This window comes from Protopterus annectens, chromosome 16.part0 (assembly GCF_019279795.1).
Source record: "Protopterus annectens isolate FY-2018-M chromosome 16.part0, PAN1.0, whole genome shotgun sequence".
Classification (NCBI taxonomy): domain Eukaryota; kingdom Metazoa; phylum Chordata; order Ceratodontiformes; family Protopteridae; genus Protopterus; species Protopterus annectens.
Window position 1 is genome coordinate 375,423,089 of NC_056750.1, and position 20,240 is coordinate 375,443,328.

Consider the following 20,240-nt stretch of genomic DNA (forward strand, 5'->3'; position numbering starts at 1 on the left):
AGTTTGTAGGATCCTTTGACATTGTACGTTAAACTTTCTCCATAGGTTACTACTGCCTTCTGTAGTTTTCTGTTCATATAGCTATCAATCATCTTCTGGTTTTGAAACCTTTTTAGTTAATTTTTGTTCACCAAAGCATCAAGCACAGATACATGGCTCTGGTGGTGGATTGTCAGTTGCTGGGTATGCAAATATGTATGTGTATGGCTTAAAGGGTTGACATCTGTTTCAAATTTATGACTGTGAAAAGAAAATGCTACAGCATTCACATTCAGGCCACAGGAAAATATCTTTAGTGTCAGATTTTCTAATAAGGCATACAGCATTCTGTATATTTTTCTTGTGTTTTCCTTACGGTTTTTTGTCTGTGACCAGCTCCTTTCCATTATGGGTGGTGTACTCATTAACTTTTATGGTTTTGTTTTGTTCTTGCTATATAGTTTACCACTTAACATGTCTTTCATGCAGATAATCTAAATACTGTCAAACTTGAGCATAATAATTTGTTTTAACTTGGAAAGACAAATAGTGTGCTTCTTACCTGATACCTGATTGTTAACTGTTGAAGGCTTTTACTGTGGGGTGGAATTTTAAAAGCCATAGCGATAGTTCTAACTCTTAGTTTCAGCTTCTGGAAAGTGACTCTGTAGATGACACAAAGAAACTCTTATCAGGTTGTAAGACAAAGACAAAAAGAGAAAGAAAATAGTCGTCAAATGGCCATCATAAAGGATTTATTTTATTTATTTTACATTTGTTGACCGGGCTAGTCTAACTGGATATATGTCCATTTTCAGTAGAGGCCCGGGGAGAAAAGCTCCAAGCATGAAAAGTGACTAAGTTAACAATATATAAAAAGACATGTAAAATCACAATACAGAGGCCGCATTGGTCAAAAGAAAAAAATTATAATAATAAAATTATAAACTTTAAAAATTATACTAAAAAATTATACTAAACACAATAGTAGGTATGAGCAAGACCCAATAAAGAGAGAAAAGCCCTTATATATTATCCTCTTACTATGAATAAAAGAGTATTAACTAGATTTGGAGGAATAAGTTAGAGGAGTAGGGAAAGGGGGTAAGAGCAGGAAAGGGAAGAATATATTAGTCTGGGTTAGCACATGGACAAAGCCAATGAGTTTTAAGATGTTCTTTCAGCTGTTTTTTAAATAGAGAAGTAGAAGCAAGAGTTGATAAATCAGAAGGAAGATGATTCCAGTTTTTACCTGCTGTGTTTGAGAAAAGTGAGTCACCAGCTTTGTTGTTGGATTTAATCGAGGAGACTAGGAGCTTATTAACAGAGCGTAGTGTAGCTAGATTTTTATATGGTGTAATCAGATTAGTGAGGATAGGGGTGTTGTTGGGGTGGTATAGGATCGTTTGAGTGATAAGTAATTGTTGACAGAGTATAAGGTTCTGCAGTTCTAGCCATTCAAGTTGTTTGAGGTTGAGGCAGTAGTGAGTTTTAAAGGGAGAGCATGTAATGAATCTAGCTGTGCTATTATAACAGGTGGAAAGTTTGGAGAGGTTGTTTTTAGATAGGTTAGTATATATAGCAGAGGCATAGAAAAGGGTAGAAATGAGGTGGGTCTGGGCAATAGTTTTCCTGGCAGTAGGGGTAAGGAAGGGTTTAATTCTATAGAGGGTACCAAGTTTCTTGTTAACTGATTTTATGGTGGAGTTAATGTGGTCATCGTAGTTGAGACGATTATCAATTGTTACACCTAGTAGGCGGGTTGTAGTATGTGGGGTTATATTGGTAGCATTGTTAAAGGTTATAGAGAAGAATGGATTAGATGATTTAAGAGTTGGAGTAAATAGCAGTAGTTTTGTTTTTTTTAGGGGTTTAGGAGGAGGTAGTGATGCATGAACAACAACAAACTCTAATACATGTGAGAGATGCAGTTTCACAGCCAAACTGGAGGCAGAGCTCTCTCAACCCAAGACTGGCACAGTCAGTCAGGAGGAAAAGGTAACCACTCACACCACAAATCCAGTCTCACACAGACCTATTGCATCTGCATACCCAACACATAAATACACAAAAACATACTCGGAGGCTCTAAATAAAAATCTGCCTAAACAGCAAAGACCTCCTAAGCAGATATCCAAGCAACAGCCACCCCTCAACAATACCCACGAATCACATATCTCACAAAATCAGTGTACCTCACAGTCACAGCCCTTAAGGCCAAACAACACACCAAATACACTTGTTATAGGGGACTCTATTGTCCGGCACACTGACGTCCCGCTCACCAAACTGAACAAGGAGAAGGTCACTGTAAGCTGCCTGTCGGGTGCCAGGATCTGCCACATAATGCAAGCACTCAGGTCACTCCAAAGCAAGTACAAGTATGACTCCATCAGTGAATGACCTGAGACGTACCTCCCTGGACTACATGAAAAGAGACCTAGAGGAGCTCTCTGACCATGTAGCCCAAGCTGGTATGACCCTGACCTTGAGTAGCATCTTGCCCTCACCAAGAATGATGCCACAGTATAAAGACAAAATGATCAGTTTCAACAATTGGCTAAAGTATTGGTGTCATTCAAAGGGGATCCAGTGTCTGTCAGCCTAGGATGACATGCTCGACAAGCCACGTTGCTTCGCTAGGGACGGCTTGCACCTGTCACCCTTAGGCTTTCGTATACTGGCAAAGGCTCTTGCCACCCCCATAGTGCCTTTTTTAGGCAAGGCTCAAAGGACAAACCCACCTCCATAGACAACCCAAAGATAAAAAAACTAAAGGTAATGCTACTCAGTGCCAGAAGTCTAAACCTCAAGATGCACGCACTCGAGACTCTCGAGTATGGAGAAAATCGATGTCTGTGCAGTAACAGAAACCTGGTTCAAGGCTCCTGAGAGCACCCCAGCACTACCAGGTTATAACTCATACCATACGTTTCGGCCCCAAAACTTGGACCGAAGCACAAAAGGAGGGGGAGTATCTATATTTATCAAAGATACCTACACCTCCAGGTTAGTGGCACTGCACGAAGCATTGGAAACCATCCATGTGCAACTAACAGCGGGCAAAACTGCCTTTCAGTTTGTACCCTGCTACAGAACACCCTCCCTATTACAGGAACCCCACTTGGCATTCCTGAGAACACTGGAGAATATGAAGGTCTCTCCAAACACTATGTTATTGGGTGACTTCAACTACTCAAGCATTGACTGGGAAAACTACTCAAGCCCAAACACCCTCACCCAACGGTTCCTTGAATTTATAAACTCTAACGCAATGGAACAAGAGGGAACAACATATTGGACCTGGTCATCACCAACATGGAGACTCTGTGTTCCACACCAGAGGTAAACCCCTCATTGGTAAGATCAGACCATAAACAAATTTCCCTGGACATCCATATCCTGTCCCCACCCCCAGCCAAGGAAATCACTGTAAAGAATTTCTCAAAAGTCAACTTTGCTCTTCTCAAGACTGAGGTGGAATCCTTCAAAGCCCCTGGGCCAGAGGATAATACAGCCCAATCCGCAGAATCCTTTACAAATGCATTCTATGAGCACCTGCAGGAATGCATGGATCATGCTATCCCAAATAAAACCAAGACTCACTCCTCCAAAAACAGGAGACCGGTCTGGTGGACCCCGGCCATAAATAAGCTATATAACAGAAGGAGGAAGCTACTACATGACAGAGCAAAATCCCAAAAAAGGAAGGCATCTCTGATCAGTATTAGCAAGAAACTTCGATCCCTCAGAAAATCATCAAAGACCAGCTTCGAAAGAAAAATTGCCCTAGACACTAAAGATAATCACAAGGCCTTCTTTAGTTATGTCAGGAACATGGGTGGAAACTCCCAGATATGCTCTGAATTGTTGCATAATGGTACAAAATATACCGAACCTACAGACATAGCCAACATCCTGGCAGACAGGTTCAGCGCAAACTCCCCCCCCCTTCCCCCCCCAAAGGAGCAAATGCCTATCCCAACTGAATGTAACTTCCCTGACATTACGAATGCACAGGTGAAAGCTTCCCTCTCCAAAGCAAAAAACACAGCATCTATGGGACTGGACGGTGTCCCAGGCTGTGTCTTACACGAGCTCCAAGAAGAACTGAACCCTCACATTAAGTCACTGTTCAAACTTAGCCTTACTACAGGATATGTACCCAAAGAATGGCGTACAGCTACAGTGGTCCCACTCCATAAAGGTGGTGCCACAGTGGACCCCGGAAACTATCGCCCCATAAGCCTGACTAGTCTGGTCTGTAAAGCTATGGAGCGTATTATCATGGAACTCATAAACAAAGACATTGGGAGCCTCCAGACACTGGACCCTACCCAATTCGGCTTTGTTAAGGGCATATCTTGTCTCGTAAACCTAGTTGATTTCTTTGAAACAGTTACCAAAGCCATAGATGAGGGCAAGGTAATCCACACAGCCTACCTGGACCTCGCAAAAGCCTTCAACACAATATCCCACTCGGGCATCATAAATAAGCTTACCAGCTTAAATATCAACCCCTATATCACAAGATGGGTTGCAAACTGGCTCAGAGATAGAACCCACATGATCAGAATCGCAGGTGCCATGTCCGAATCCAAACCAGTTACAAGTGGCATCCCACAGGGCTCAGTTCTGGGACCTCTGTTGTTCGGTATATACTTCTCTGAGGTTCAGGCTAACACGGGGGGATTATGGCTGACAAAGTTCGCAGATGACTGCAAACTGGGGGCCATAATCGAATCTCCAGCTGACACAAGCATCCTCCAAAAGGGTCTCACAGAGACGGATGCTTGGTGCCAGAGCCACGGCCTCAAGCTAAATGCTAAAAAGTGCATAGTCATCCCCTTTGGGAAAAACAAGGTGCCCACAAATTACCACATACGTGGCAGTCCATTAAGTACGGAAGAAGTAATTAGAGATTTGGGGACCAACGTAGATAGTAATCTCTCCTTTGATAATCACGTTGCTAAAATGGTTAGAAAGACCTTCTATATAGCCCACCTTATCACGAAAGGGTTCGCATCTAGATCAAGAGAGGTCATTGTGCCCCTCTACTCATCACTCATCAGGCCCATAATTGAATCCAATGCCCCTTTTGGGATGTATCTTACCCGACACCTGCAGCAACTGGAGAGACCCCAAAAGTACCTCACCAAGAGGATCATGGGCTACAAACAGATGTCCTATGCAGCTCGACTAAAGAAACTCCAGCTCTACTCAGTTGCTTACCGCCTACTCAGAGGCGATCTATGCCTGACATACAAAGCCATGTCAAACCCAGAATTAATGGGCATGCTCCACCTCAAAAAATCCAAGTCCCTTAGAGCTACACGCTCCAGGGACCTAAACCTCAGCACAAAAATAAATAGGACATGCTGGAGGGACAGATTCATTTCTCAGAGTCTTCCCTCACTCTGGAATAGAATCCCAATTCATGTTAGACATAGCCCCTCGCTGACCCTCTTCAAGCGAAATCTGGACGTGTGGATGGGAAATCGCAAATTCACCCCTGGGATCTCTTCTGTGTCCCTGCTAGACAGAGGCACAGTAAACTAATCTTAAAAGGGTACCTTCTGTGACCTACTTTACAGAGGCACAGTAGGCCAATCTAATAAGGAGGCGGAAGCCAAATACACTCTGGCTAGGCTTATAAATGCCCTAGGGCAGATAGCCTAGTATCTACCTATGAACCAGTTTTCAACATTTATGAAAAACAGTTTGGGTGAGGGACTGGAGAGAGGCTATATTCTTAGCTGTACAGATTAAGGTGGAATCATCTGCATATTGAATGCAGGTGGCTTGAGGTATGTTCATGTGTAGATCGTTGATAAATAAGGAAAAAAGAAGGGGACCTAAGATAGAGCCTTGGGGTACCCCAATATTTCCTGGAAGTAATGTAGACAGATTGTTATCCCAAAGTACTGCTTGCTGTCTATTTTCCAGATACGACCTAAACCATTGTAATGCTTGTGGATCGAGAGAATGGGCCTTTAGTTTGTCTAGAAGTAAGTTATGGTTAACTATATCAAAGGCTTTTGACAGGTCAATAAATATTGCAGAGGAAAAAGAGTTATTGTTACGATTTTTATTTATAGAGTTGGTGAAGGATAGTAGGGCAGTTGTTGTGCTATGGAATGGTCTGAAGCCATGTTGGCAGTTTGCTAGGAGATTATATTGTAGTAGATGGTTTAGTAATTGTTTGTGAATACATTTTTCCATTATCTTAGCTAATGGGGAGAGTAAGGCAATAGGTCAAATGTTAGAAAGCTCAATAGAAGATCCACCTTTATGTAGAGGGATGATGTGGGATATTTTCCATATGGTAGGGATTTTGCCTTCTGAGATATTTCTGTTAATAAGGATAGAGATGGGATAGTCTATGGCTTTTGCGGCAATTTGTAGGTATTCAGATGGGAGACGGTCAGCAGAAGGGGTGCAAGGTTTCAGTTTTTGAAGTAGCTTACAGATGAGAGATGTAGGTACAGGTTTTATTTGAAAGGTAGAAGATGAAATCTTAGAGGTATTTAGTGGGGAAGCAGTAAAAGGTGGTAAAGAATTGACTAGGGTTTGAATGGCTTCTGTAAAGTAGTTATTAAAGGCTTCAGGGATCTGGTTGGAGTTATTATGATTGAAACCTGCTGGGGCCGGAGTAGTAGAGTGACCTGGCTGAAGAAGTTTGTTTATCCCTGACCAAAATTTTTGTGGAGTTTGTTGGCTAGTTTGTTGGAGATGAAGGTAGAAGTCTTTTTTGTCCCTAAGGATATCTTTCTTGGTGGCATTTCTTAACTGTTTAAAGTGGAGGTGATCTGATGGATATTTGGTGGCTCTCCATTTAGCCCAGATTTTATTTCTGAGGAGCATCTTTTGCCTAGTTTGTTTTGTGAGCCATGGGGCAGATTTGGTTCTTCTTCTAGTAGAGCGATAAGGTGCATGGTAATCTAGGATTTGAAGAAAGTTAGTGTTAAAGTAGGTCACAGCCTCATCAAGTTCAAGATGGGTCAGTGGTGACCAGTCACATGTTTGCAGTTCATTTAGGAAGCTGTCTGGATTAAAGAATTTTTTTGAGCGGGAGGTTTTGAGATTAAGGTTATTTGGGATATTGACTTTTTGTCTAATAATGTAGGTAAGCATATGGTCACTGATATCATCGGGAAGGGTTCCTGGAGTATAAGTTTCAGGGTGGCTGTTAATAAGGATCCAGTCAAGAGTAGTTTCCTTACTGCTAGGTTTGTGGATTCTAGTAGGAGTGGTTATTAATTGTGAGAATCCAAAGAGATTTATGTGATTAGTAGGTTTAGGGGAACTGCAGGTGGACCACTCAATGTTAGTCACCCAGTACAATGGTCTCCTGGGGTAATTGGGTAGAGAGGTAACTAAGTAAGTTTTCAAGAGTATTGGTATTATTACCAGGGGGGAGATGCATACAAATTAGATAGATATTGATTTGGAGTTTGATAGTCAGGATTTCAGATTTGGTGTCTAATGATGGAAACACATTAAAGGGGGAAATTTGGAGATTAGGTTTATAGAGAATGGCTATACCTCCACTTTTTTTGGTTTTACGGTCACATCTAAGGATGTTATAGCCAGGAGGGCTAATTTCCTGGTCTAGAGTAGATGGTTTTAGCCAAGTTTCTGTAAGACATAGAATATCAAATGAGTGCACATCAAGGAGTGAATGCAAGTGGGAAATTTTATTGTTGATACTTCTAATGTTAAGGTGAGCTATCAGGAGGGAGTTAGGTGGTTTAGTTAATGTAGAAATCACAGGCAATGTTAAATTGTTAAGGTTATAGGTAAAGTCAGTATTGGGGCAAGGGTTTGGATGAATGTCACCGTCTAGGAGGGTGTGTTGCTGGGGATATAGTAGAGATTTATGGATTTTGTAGAAATTATTAACATTCTTTTTGGAAGTGAAGTAAGTAACATGGGTTGCTGTGTGATATTTTGGTAGTATATAGTTAGGGATACAGGTTATGTTACTATGATTAAGGGAGTAGATGAAAGAAGATGTAAAAGTTTGTTGAAAGTTATGGTTTTGTTCAGGTAGAGAAAGATTTTCAAAGAAGGTGATTGAGTAAGGTATAGTAAGAGAGGCTATTGTGGTAATTAAGAGTAGTATGTTTGTGAAAATAGTTTTGTGTGTTGGGTCCATAGTAATAAGTAGTTATGAGTTGTGAGTAGTTTGTGTGAGTAGGTAAAGTAAAATAATAGGAGAGAGTGTTTCAGGAGATTGAGCAGGATGTAATAAGAACTTAGTAGTGGTTGTAAAGGAGGTAGAATTGGGAGGTAGTTAGTACAGAGACTGGTTAGAAAAGGTGAGGGAGTAGATCAAAAGAGAGTTGATTAGTACTAATTAGGAAAGAAAGAGATAGGGGAGTGGCCTAATGATGATGAGGTTTGTGATAGGATGAGAATAAGGGGGGGAGTGGTTAGTGAAGGATAAGTTTAGGACCAGTGGGGGTGGGTGTGATTAGGGGGTAGGGTAGGGGAGTGGAGTGAGCCCGTAGGGCAAACGGAGCAGGAAGAGACAAGAGAAGGAAGAAGCATAAGGAGAAGAAACAATCAGTGAAGAAGCTTTTGATAGGATGGCAGGATGAAGGATAATAGCAACAACCTGCTTACCAGTCCACAAGACATCAAAGGCTGATGGAAGGAGTACTTCCAGCAGCTTCTGAATGAAGAAAACATCACAGAAGCTGTATTACCTCAGACACACCCTATGATGACAGAAGAGGAGGAGCCCCTCATAGAAGAAGTAAGAACAGCACCAAGGAAAATGAAGTCAGGGAATGCAGCAGGCTCAGATGAGGTCACAGCAGATACGATCAAAATGTTCAGTGAATTTGGGGAGAAATGGCTCATGAGGGTACTCACAGCAGTATGGATAGAAAGGTATATCCCAGATGACTGGAGAATAAGCATACTAGTGCCAGTGTTCAAGAAAAAAGGGGACATCCACAACGGTGGCAATACAGAGGGATCAAATTCCTATCACATTGAATGAAAGTACTGGAAAGGGTGATTGATAAACTAATACGCAGAGTTGTGAAATGTAAGGTGGGAGATAAGGAGTTTGGATTCAGATCAGGATGTAGCACAACTGAGTCGATGTTTGTAATTAGGCAGATAGCTGAGATGAAGATAGAGATTAAGAAAGAACCCAACTGGGAATTCCTAGACTTGGAGAAAGCATATGACAAGATCCCAAGAAAGCTGGTTTGGGTAGACCTGCAATGGTTTGAAGTCAAGAAACATTTGTAGAATGTAACAAATGCAGACAATATTTGAACCGACAGAGGGCTTCCCAGTAGGAGTGGATGTGCATTGGTGCTCAGCACTGAGTCCACTGCTGTTCATAATGGTGTTGGACTACATTAGCAAACAGATTGGAGGAGATAGATCATCAAAGTTGCTGCATGCAGGCAATGTTGCATTACAGGCAGACTTTGAACAAGAACTTTAGCAAAGCATGGTGGAATGGAATGAAAAACAGAAGGCACATGGGATGAAAGTGACTACACATAAGACAGTTGTAATGGCAGTAAATTGGGGAAATCTAAAGAAGCTGATAACTGAGATAGGAGGGAAAGTAGTGGAAGAAGTTAACAGCTTTATGTACCTGTGCAGGGATGTTGAGGAGAAGAGAGGTCAAAATGAGGAGGTCAAAGCTAGAATAACTGGGGCTGCAGCTAAATGGCCCAAAGTACCAGGAGTAGTGCATGACAGAACAAAGCCAACAGTGGTGCGACCAGTACTACTGTATGGTACAGAAGCCTGGGCAGTGAAGGCAGAGCAGTTTAGGAAGCTAAAGGTGATGGAGATGACGTGCCTGATACAGGTGTTAGGTAGCACACTGTGGGACAGACGAAGAAATGTGGACATCAGAGCAGAAGGACAAGTAACTCCAGTTTCAGAGAAAGTCAAAGAGAAGAGATTACAGTGGGTCAGGCACATGTGCAGGAAAGCAGAAGGCAATCTGGTGAAGAAGGTTTGAGACAGGCAGGAAGAAGGCACTAGGAAATGAAGGTGTCCAGCAAAGAGATGGATAGATTGTGTGAGGGAAGACGCATGACAGTCACGCATGACTGTAAAAGGAGGTAGGAGAGTGGTATTGAATTGAGAGGGATGGCAGCAGGTGATGAGACATCACAACCCCCTGTAGAAAATGAGAAAAAGAGGTTGATGATGATGAGAGACGGTTCTTATTCTTTTCCAGGAAATAGAATTTCTGTATGACAAGCTACAATCTGACCCTAATTTTAAACATGCTAGTTTTTTTAATGAGTGTGACATTTTCAGACTCTTTAGTCTCTAGCCACCAAACTTATCCATTCACTTATTGGAATCTGCATGGGAGAACTGCAGTACACAAAATCTGTCACCCTGATTCCCAGATGTCAGCAGTCCCTGATAGCTTTTACTGTTCTGCACTGAGAAATTACAGTATGCATGAGCCAGTTTTCACTCATTGCATGTCACTTATCTTTTCCCCCTATTGTACAGCTGTAGAGTTAGTATATTCATTGTAGGGGGGTTATGAAGACCCCCACATCCCTCTGCAAACAACATTGTTTTTGGAGATTCACCTACAGGCTGTTGATTGTCTTTTTCAAAGAGTTTGATTTCTGGTGGTTACTGTTGGTGGGTTGTGTGGTGCCTTCACACGGGTGAGCCATCCTTCACCTTCATTTACAAATTAAACAGTAGCCTTTACCAGGTTTATCCCAGGCTTTGAGTTCTCATAATAGTGACAGCACCTGTCCCCAGTCTGCTGTCAGCATAACTCAATAGTTCAATCTGCCAGCCATACAGTATACCCTCAGTGCGGACAGCTTTTGAGCTGTAGATATGGTTTCAGTGTCTGACTGTGCATGAAACTACAGTCGTTTGACAGTATGATTTCTGATGTCTTTACTCAAGGGACCATTCTGCATCTGAGCTTTGCAGTGGCTTTGTGTGCCTGTTCATTAGAGTAGCTAAGTTTTGTCATAGACTGAAGGTAGCAGGTGGCTGTAGCCTCTTCAGGATTTAATAAATGAACCATTATGTTTTATGTGATACTGTGTGCATTAAGCATCTTCCTCCCACTTATTAGTCTAGAATTTACTGTTTGACCAGTTGCACAACATTAGTAGCATTTTTTGCTGGAGCAAGCATTAACATGATTAGTCTTATGTTTTGTGAAGGAGGATGGCACACATCTGGAACGAAGTTCATGAGCACAGAGACTCCTATGTGCTCACATTATCTAGCTCTGTGCAGCAAACTGATGAGTATTCGCTTCCAGCCATCATTAACAAAAGCTTTACCTCATCCAGTTTCTAGGGTCAGCCAGAGCTAGATAAGCCACCAGTCAGCTAGCTGCATCTGGGTGTAGTTTTTAACATCTGTCATAGTGCCTGTACAATGCTTTCATAAGTCAAGAGTAGAAGTGAAGAACCTGAATAGTGCCTGTATTAAGGTGAAGTTGTTTTATGGCTTCCTATGCCTTCCTCACAAATGGGGCTTAATTAAGGAGCATATGTTAGTCCATTTATTGTCCAAAAGGAAAATATCTACTAAAGAATTATTTACACAGTTTAAAGAATACTTGTGTAAAAATGATAAGATTTGTTGATCAGCAGATAGACTCACTGAACACACCTGGGACTGGCCTTAAAGTATATTGGTAATGTTATGGAGTAGCTTTAACTAACACACCTTTGGAGTTGTTTGTAACCTCCTTACCATATCCAGTATCAAATTATGCAGTTTTGGATGCAAAAAGTGTCTTACTTTTGCATTCTACTTTGTTGATAGGAACAGCTCCAGAGTTTTTTTACTCAGAGCTGCAAATCGCTATCATAACATCTTGAAGGACTGAACCATAATGCTTCACTCCCTAAATTAATGTATAGGCTACTATATTTCTATACAAATGCATCAGTACAAGTTATTTCCTTCAAAGACAAGTTGCCAACTAATTCTTGCAGACGAAACACCTTACACTGAAAATTAGTTTAGGTTCTGATGTAGTGGTATAAGAAACAATTCCTTTGCAATCTTATGTAAATAATTGCCCAGTACCAATCATATCTGAGTAAACTGTTGTTGTTGTGCCTTTCGGGTTTTCCTGGTTAGGAGTCACCACAGCGGAACTCCGGTCCGCTAATGAATGGTAGTTGATTTTTACGTGCCGAGTTACCAGCCCTGACACACAACTTTCAACGAAAGTACGCCCATTCACGCATGTCTCCACGCAGAAGACGCTCTAGCTGAGAATCGAACAGGACAGCGTCTTACTGTGAGGCAACAACTGAGTAAACAGTAAAACTAAAAAAAATAAATAAAAAAAACTATAATCTTTTTTTTTTTTGCAAAATCATTTGCAACTTCGACATGAAGAGTGCAATGGAAAATTAAATTAATTGTAAAACAAAGGTGCTCATTACCAAGAGGCATTAATGATAGGCAAGCTACTAGGCTGACATCTACTGGTGAACATTAGAAATAGTAACATACTCTGGAGTGAAGGAGTTATAACCAGGTTTGCCTTTGAGATCTGTAGAACATACACACATTCAAAGGCCACCCTAAGCAGACCACAGTATCACTTTTAGAAGGCAGACTTGCAAGTCAAAGGAATAATAAAGCAACACTACACTAATACACTGGAGCGAAATGAACCCAGTAATTCAGAAACTTGGTTTGCTGTATAGGAATGATTTTAAGGCATTAACAGACTTGCCTTAGGTCTCATTGGACACACATACAATTATATTTTCATAAGGAAAGTGTACTGAAGGAAATCAGAATATTATGTTTTACAAGAGCATAAAATTTGTATGATTTGTTTGCATTAATGGCGACCCATAGCAAAGGGACCTACAATTTAAACAAATCATTCAGAGAGTCAGGGTTAAGTGCCATTCAAATGAAAATAACACTTAATTAAATTCCTGCTCATAATTATAGCTTCTTTGTCTCAGAGTTTCAGTAGAAGTTCTGTGCGACTACTGCCAGATGAAAAATGTTTAATTAACACATGCCATATTTAGACTTATTATGGATTAATTCTTAAATACTATATTCGTTGCCTGTCACCTGTCAGTGGCATAACTGAAAAACATTAAATGTTATTTACCTATCAGTTTTAAAGTAATTTGAGCTAGGTGCTAATTTCATCAAGTTTCTTATAAAAAAACAATGATGCAAGTTTTTAATGTAGTGTAAATTGTGTGGTTAGATTCTGTTTAAACTTGCTGTTGAATATGGAGACAGAACTGTAAGCTTTTAGAGTTAAGTTGCAGTTGTGCTTTAGTATGAGAGAAATATAATTGTAATATAAGCTATGATTCAAAACAAAAATCATTTTATTGTAGCACTCACAGGGGCATTACACAGGGCTAGCCAGGGATTTCAGTAAGTATTCTTTTTTTGCATCTTCCTGTGATGTCTGCTGAAACTTAATATGGACTTTCTGGCATACTTTAGGTTAAATTAAATGGCTGGAATAAATGCATTTATTAACAGCACAAGTGAACTGATCCTTATGGACTTTTTCCTTGCTGGACAAATGGGCTACTTAGAACAGCCACTTAGGGAGAATATTTTTGGGAACAGACTGAAATAATCCCCGTCAGTGGAAAAGTGTACCATCGCCAATAGTCAAAAGTGAGGACCGAACCCTGAACTCATAAAGCTGAAATGTACATGACTGTGCCATTTGTGAGTCATTTATTTAGTTGTTTCCATCAACAAAATTATTTTAGGGTCACACACACTGTTAACAAGCTATATAGCCTTTATGAAAAAAATGACTTTGTTATGAAGACATGTAACTTTTCAAAAATTGTTCCATTTGTCTTATCTTGTAAGAAAAATAAAGTGGTTAAGGATGGAAAACCAGCCTTCAGAGTAAACCAGTGTGGCTTGCAGGATACAACATGTAGATGACATTTCTAGTTCACACAACAAAAGTGCAAAGTCATGTGTTGTGGTGGTATGAGGGGGTATTGAAGGGTAATAAGTAATGTGCTGTGGTGGTAGGAGGGGTATTGAAGGGTATTAAGTCATGTGCTGTGGTGGTACGAGGGGTATTGAATGGTAATATGTCACGTATTGTGGTGGTAGGTGGGGTATTGAAGGGTAATAAGTCAGGCACTGTGGTGCTAGAAGGGGTATTGAAGGGTAGTGTGTGGTAGGAGAACTAGTAACTCCTATTTTATTAAAGACATGTTTTAGTATTTGAACTCTAATTTCCCTCATACAGATTAATTTCTGCCTATTTGTCTATTCATTGCTGTATTGTGCTCTTGTAATTAAACTTGAACTGTGCAAGTCTGCCTTTTAAAAGAGATACCGTGCCATGCTTGGGGTGGCCCCATGGTCTGTGTAATACATTTTGTGTTAGATCTCTTTGAATAATGTCTATTGTGTTTGTCTGTGGTCTGTGCCATGGCTGGACAATGGTCCAAGTCACAGCTATCACATCTGGATAATAAAATAATAAATCCAGCATTATGTGTACCACAGTGATGCATCGGTTAGCATTGCTGTCTGACATCATATGAGTTGCCAGTTTAATGCTCACCAGGGTACCTATAATGTTTCCGTTGTTCTCCATATGCCTGCAATTTTGTTTTTTTTTATCAGGGTTTTGTTTTTTCTCCTATGCCAAAAAATATGCAGATAGTTGATCTGGCAATCTCCCAGTTTGCCTTTAGATGCATGTGTTTGATGTATATGTAAATGTTTGAATGCATCATGTCATAGCTTGGCATTTCATCCAAAACTGTTTTTGTGCTTTATGTGCATTTGTAATCAGGGTATGCTGTGGCTCTCCTAAGACCCGAGGTATGTTAAAGTGGGTACTAGAAATTGACTAAGTGAATGAAGCAATTAAATAAGAATGAAGTAACAAATAAGGTGTATACCATAGATGCTGTAGTAGGGTTTACTTCAAAATAGGTTTTCAGCCTGAGTTAGAAATAATCCATATAAGTACTGTTTGGGACATATTCAATGTAAGTGATATTTGAGGGGCTTCATGTATGTTCTCTGGTATTTGAGTTACTTCATATATATTCACTGTGTTTAAAGTGTTAAAATACTTACTCTCAAAATCAATTTTTAAACTACTCAATTTTGGGTAAGGGGTCAGTCTGAGAATAGCAGCAACTAAATCCTTGAGGTGTCTGCCTGTGGGAATTTATATTTTGTGACTGCTGGAGCAAATTATTTATAATCTAAATTGTTAAATCTGACACCTTCTTGTGGTAAAATAATAAGGAAAAAGTGTTGTAGTGGTTCGCTGACTAAGGCTGTAAAGAACAGAGCGGTTACACTGCATTATATCACTTTATAGACTGCGTGATGTGTACAGGGTGCCTTGGGGGTTATCAGTAGTTTGGCACTTGTTAGGACTTACTGCTATTTTCTCCAGCTGTTTACATTGCAACCATAGGTGTCATAAATCAGACTGATAATTAATCTGAGTATATTCTGCAAGATATTTCATGTCTTGGCAACATGTTTGATAAGATAATGTCTTGGATTCTCACGTTAGACCCTGAATTTGAAACATTAAAACTGGGGATATCAGAAACAACCAAAAGGGCAGACCCTGCAGTTTCAGCTGATGACACTTGTTTTAAAAGCAGCAGGAATGTTGAAAGGTCATATCATATCAAATGCTTACACCATTTCACCCATGCCTTTTAGGGATCCCAGATGGGACACAGGATGGTCAATTTTCTTTGGGGTTAAAAGACTGGGCACAGAAACAACCAGATGAGGAATTTCCTGCATGAATAATCACTCTCAGAGATCAAGATTGGAAGACCAAGAGAAACAAGCCGCAGAAGAGACTATAAACTAAGTTATTTTGAAACTACTTTGTGGTCTGGGGTGTCACATTTCGTATTTGTACTGGCGTAAAGGAAATGATTTTTGTTTTGGCATATCAAATGTTTTATCTATTCCTGGATGTGAATTTTGAAATATATGAAGAAGGAAGATAGAGTATAATAACAATCTTTAAGGAAATTGAAGCCAGTCATTTTTTGTTTTTTCTTATTAAATGATGGATTGTTCAGGAGAGTAAAGTATATGATATCCCATAACCCTAAGTGTGTAGAATCTTAGATTAAAATTATTCCTTTATAAGTTGGAGATTCTGAACTCAAAGTCAAAATATTTTGAAGGTTTGAAGAAGTTAAGATTTGGATTTTTTTTTTGTGTAATCTTTTCTTCAATGTCATTTTACTCCATTATTTATTTATTGACATTTGTTTACTGGGTCATAGAACCATTTTCAGTGGAGGCCCAGGGAGAAAAGCTCCATATACAATTTCAACAATGTACACAGTTTAACAAGGAAGTAGTAGGTTATAATACCTTAGTATATATTAAGTACTACAATAATTCACAGAGATTATACCAGAATAAAGATGCATAGTAGTAAAGGACATATAGGATGAAATGATAGCAAAGAAACATAAAATATGTAGCATTCAGTGTGTTGCACATACATTGGTTTAAACAATGTACTCATACATTGTACACATACATTACATACATTGTCTACATACACTGATTCCATATGTAATAGTTTAAGGAGGCTTGATGCTTGTAGTGCAGTAACAAGTGGAGTTCCTGAGGTAATGTTTTTTAATGCTGATTTAAAGGTTTTAGTACATTTAATTTGTGTTATATAAAAGGGTAAGGTTATATAAAAGGGTAAGGAGTTCCATAGTTTAGCAATGCAATGCGAATAAAGACTTTGTCCTGCTCTTTTATTGGGTTTGGTAACATTTAGTAGCTGTTTGCTGGAGGATCTAAGATTTTGGGTTGGAGTGTATGAAGGATGGAGCAGAGAGCTGGACAGCTATCAGGTTTATAGACTAAGTGTGGGCTTGAGTCACTTGGGTATAGCAGAGGTAGTGGGAGAATTCGAGCCAGTTCAGTTCTGTGGTTGCTTGGCAGTGATGAGTGCGGTTAGGCTTGCCTGAAGCAAATTTGGCGATTCTGTAATAGCAGGACTGGAGTTTGTTACTGAGAGATGAGTGAAGGTTGGTGAAAATGGCACTTCCATATAGAAGAGAGGGGATAAGTAAGGTACTGGCAAGTTTTGTTCTGGTGTGGATGTCTAGGTACAGTTTATGACGATACAGTTTGCCTACTTTAAAATGTGTTTTCTTTATTGTGTTAAGAATATGTGCTTCAAAGGTGAGTTTATCGTCAATTGTGATTCCTAGTAATTTAGCAAACTTTGATTTCGATTTCTGTTTTATCTAGTGAAAGGATTTTGAAATCAGCAGCTAGAGATTTTGTTGACAAAAGTAAGAGTTTGTTTTTATTGGGGTTTAGCATTAGTTGTGCATGGTTGAGCCAGGTTTCTATTGTTTTGAAAGCATTTTGTGTGACAGTATGGAGATCTGACAAGCTCTTAGCTCTGGATATAATAGAATCATCTGCATATTGAATGAGTCTACTTTGTTTGGCAACTTTGTGGAGCTCATTAATGAATACATTAAAAAGTAGGGGCTCTAGAATGGATCCTTGTGGGACTCCTATATTGTTTACCTGGTACTCTGATTGTTCAGTTTGTCATTTAACAGATTGTTCTCTATTATTTAGATAGGAGGAGAACCAAGTAAGAGAACTTGTAGAGCAACCAAGGTTTGCTAGTTGGTTGAGCAATTTGGTATGTGATACTGTATCAAAAGGTTTTGATAAATTCAGTAGGATAACAGAAGTGAAGAGGGTTGTATTAAATGCTGTGGTGGTAGCTTACAGTTTATCTGTTTCTAGATAGTCATAAAATTAATTATTGAACAGAATTTCTTCCTGGAATAGTTTGCTTTGAGTGGAACAAGGAATATACCAGTAATCGTGTGCGCAAGAGATGCTGGCGCATTTTATGCGGCTTCCGTGATTGACTGCTTATTTGGTACTGGTGAATTTCCTACCAAATTTCAAAAAAAAAAAAAATTACAAAAATAACTCAAATCAATGTTTACATAAAAAAATTAACATTTTCTAACCTGACAACTAGAGCCCATATCAAGTAATACTTTAAGTTGTAAGAATCACAGTTGAAAGTGAACGTTGTCAAACAAAAATTTTAAATTTCTAACAATAAGCTGCTATGTCCATATACCTTAATGAATAAGGGAAAAAATCCGAAACAACATTGTAGATTGGTCAGTTAATAAGTGTAATTGAAGAGGAATACTAATTCCAAAAGTCCATTGATTCTTGTAAATATTTGATAAAGCTTTTCCCAATACTCTGTAATACTGAATTTTTAGTGATACAACTAGGGCAAGGTGAAGGTGGTGGCAGTCTGGATGCAGGCTGTCAGAGGCCATGAAGAGCAGGAGTGCAGTGCACTTTATAACGCCCCAAGGATATCAAGGCTTTATGAATGAATGCCAATGAAGAAGATGCTGTCACAGCCAAAGCACCACAGCTCTCATCATACAAATGCATGCATGACTGATACAGTCTCTCTTTCTTGATATTCATGGGGATATGTAAATTTGATTACATTTCAGCCTCCTCTGTTTGAATCATTAAATATTTGTGCCTGTTGTCTAATAAATTACTTCTTATTTGTACTTTAATGTAGGTCTATGTAATTTTCTCACTATCTGTGAAAAATAAAAACATTACTAGAATTCCTTATAAAAATATGCAATGTCTAAACTGTTGCCTGCTGCTGTTCGGACACAACTTTAGAAGTGTCATTATTTTCTGTAGCTTGCTATTCAAATATCCTTTGGAGTTTTGAGTAGAATTTTTGATAAACACTTCTTTTTGGTGCTCTATCCCTTCAATAGCTGGAGTCTAGTGGAAGCTGATGATGAAACTAGACTCAATGGATATGCTTTGAGTATTTATAATATGTGTTTTTGTAATTTTAACCTAGTGCTATGTCTGTTTGCCATGTGGAATACTGCCAAGTTTTGGAATATCTGAAAAACGTCAATGGATTTGGGACCAAAAGCCTTTCAGGCCACATATTTGTTAGTATGTTGCATTGTATCACTTCATAAACTACATGATTGCATTTAAGCAGAGCATCTGTTCTAAGTAATCATTCAAGGATGATGTTTAACTACTCTGCAGCCTTATATACAATAATGTTTGATTGCCTTTACCTTTCATTACACGGTATCATAATAGAAATAGCCAAAGAAGTGCAGTAAATACAAATCTTTATCTTCAGACTGCAAAACTGACGGTTTGCTGCATTGTTTCAGAACCTTATGTTGCTAATGTTTTGCTGCAAACCTGTCTAACGATCCAGTAAATTAAATGCACATCTGAGTATGCTGAGCATTAGCATTTGAATAATTGTGTATTACAGTTTCTATTCTAATTCTATATCATTCTGTGGATGAAATTCTGTTCATATCTTGTTAACGCTTTATAGAGTGAAAACTCAAACAGAAACATACAAGTTATGTAGCATTTGTTGAGAAAACAGTTGAGACTATCAAGTTGTAGAAACATTTCAGAATATTAATTTTTTTAATGCAGGTCTATGTTAGTTTTGACCATCATGATAACAGAGGCAGTCAAGTCAGTCACCTGAGTAGATTGTTGTTCTTTCTTCTTTGTTGGTGTTTCTTTTGTAAGAAACATTGGATGCATGGCTTCCTAGTCTACCCTGTTTTACTTTATACATGCGTAGTAGTATTTTGCAATAGAGTGCATTCCCAAACTGCGGTGGTGGTGCTGCGATAGCGTTGTCGCCTCACAGTAAGACGTTGTCTTGTTCGATTCTCAGCTAAAGCGTCTTCTGTGTGAAGACATGCATAAATGGGTGTACCTTCGTTGAAGGTTGTGCATCAGGGCTGGCAACTCGGCATGTAAAAATCTACTGCCAATCATTAGCGGACCGGAGTTCCACTGTGGCGACCCCTAACCGGGAAAAGCTGAAAGACACAACAACAACAACCATAGTCCATATTTCTTCTATGATATTCTTTGTAGCAAAAGTCTACTACTTGTATTTTGTGACACATTTGTGATAATATCATGACCGTGGGTAGTAATGGCAGCTGGAACTTACCACCTCCAAACTGATATATTTCATTAGTTCTGTTTCATTTCTGGACCATCCGTTACGCATTTTGGTGATAATGTAGAGATGCTGGGTGCTGAAGGTCATGTCATAAAGCACTGATAATCATTCCACTTATGCATATACATTTTTGATGGTAAGATATAGCTTGTGTTTTTGGAAAAGGAGGCATTTGTTACCA

At 39.3% G+C, this 20,240-nt stretch overlaps 1 protein-coding gene across 1 annotated transcript in view; it reads left to right on the plus strand.

Annotated features, from left to right (window-relative positions):
• Window positions 1–20,240, plus strand: part of ABCA2 (ATP binding cassette subfamily A member 2) — a gene marked incomplete in the record, with an annotated part of 2,505,641 nt that overhangs the window by 1,423,913 nt on the left and 1,061,488 nt on the right.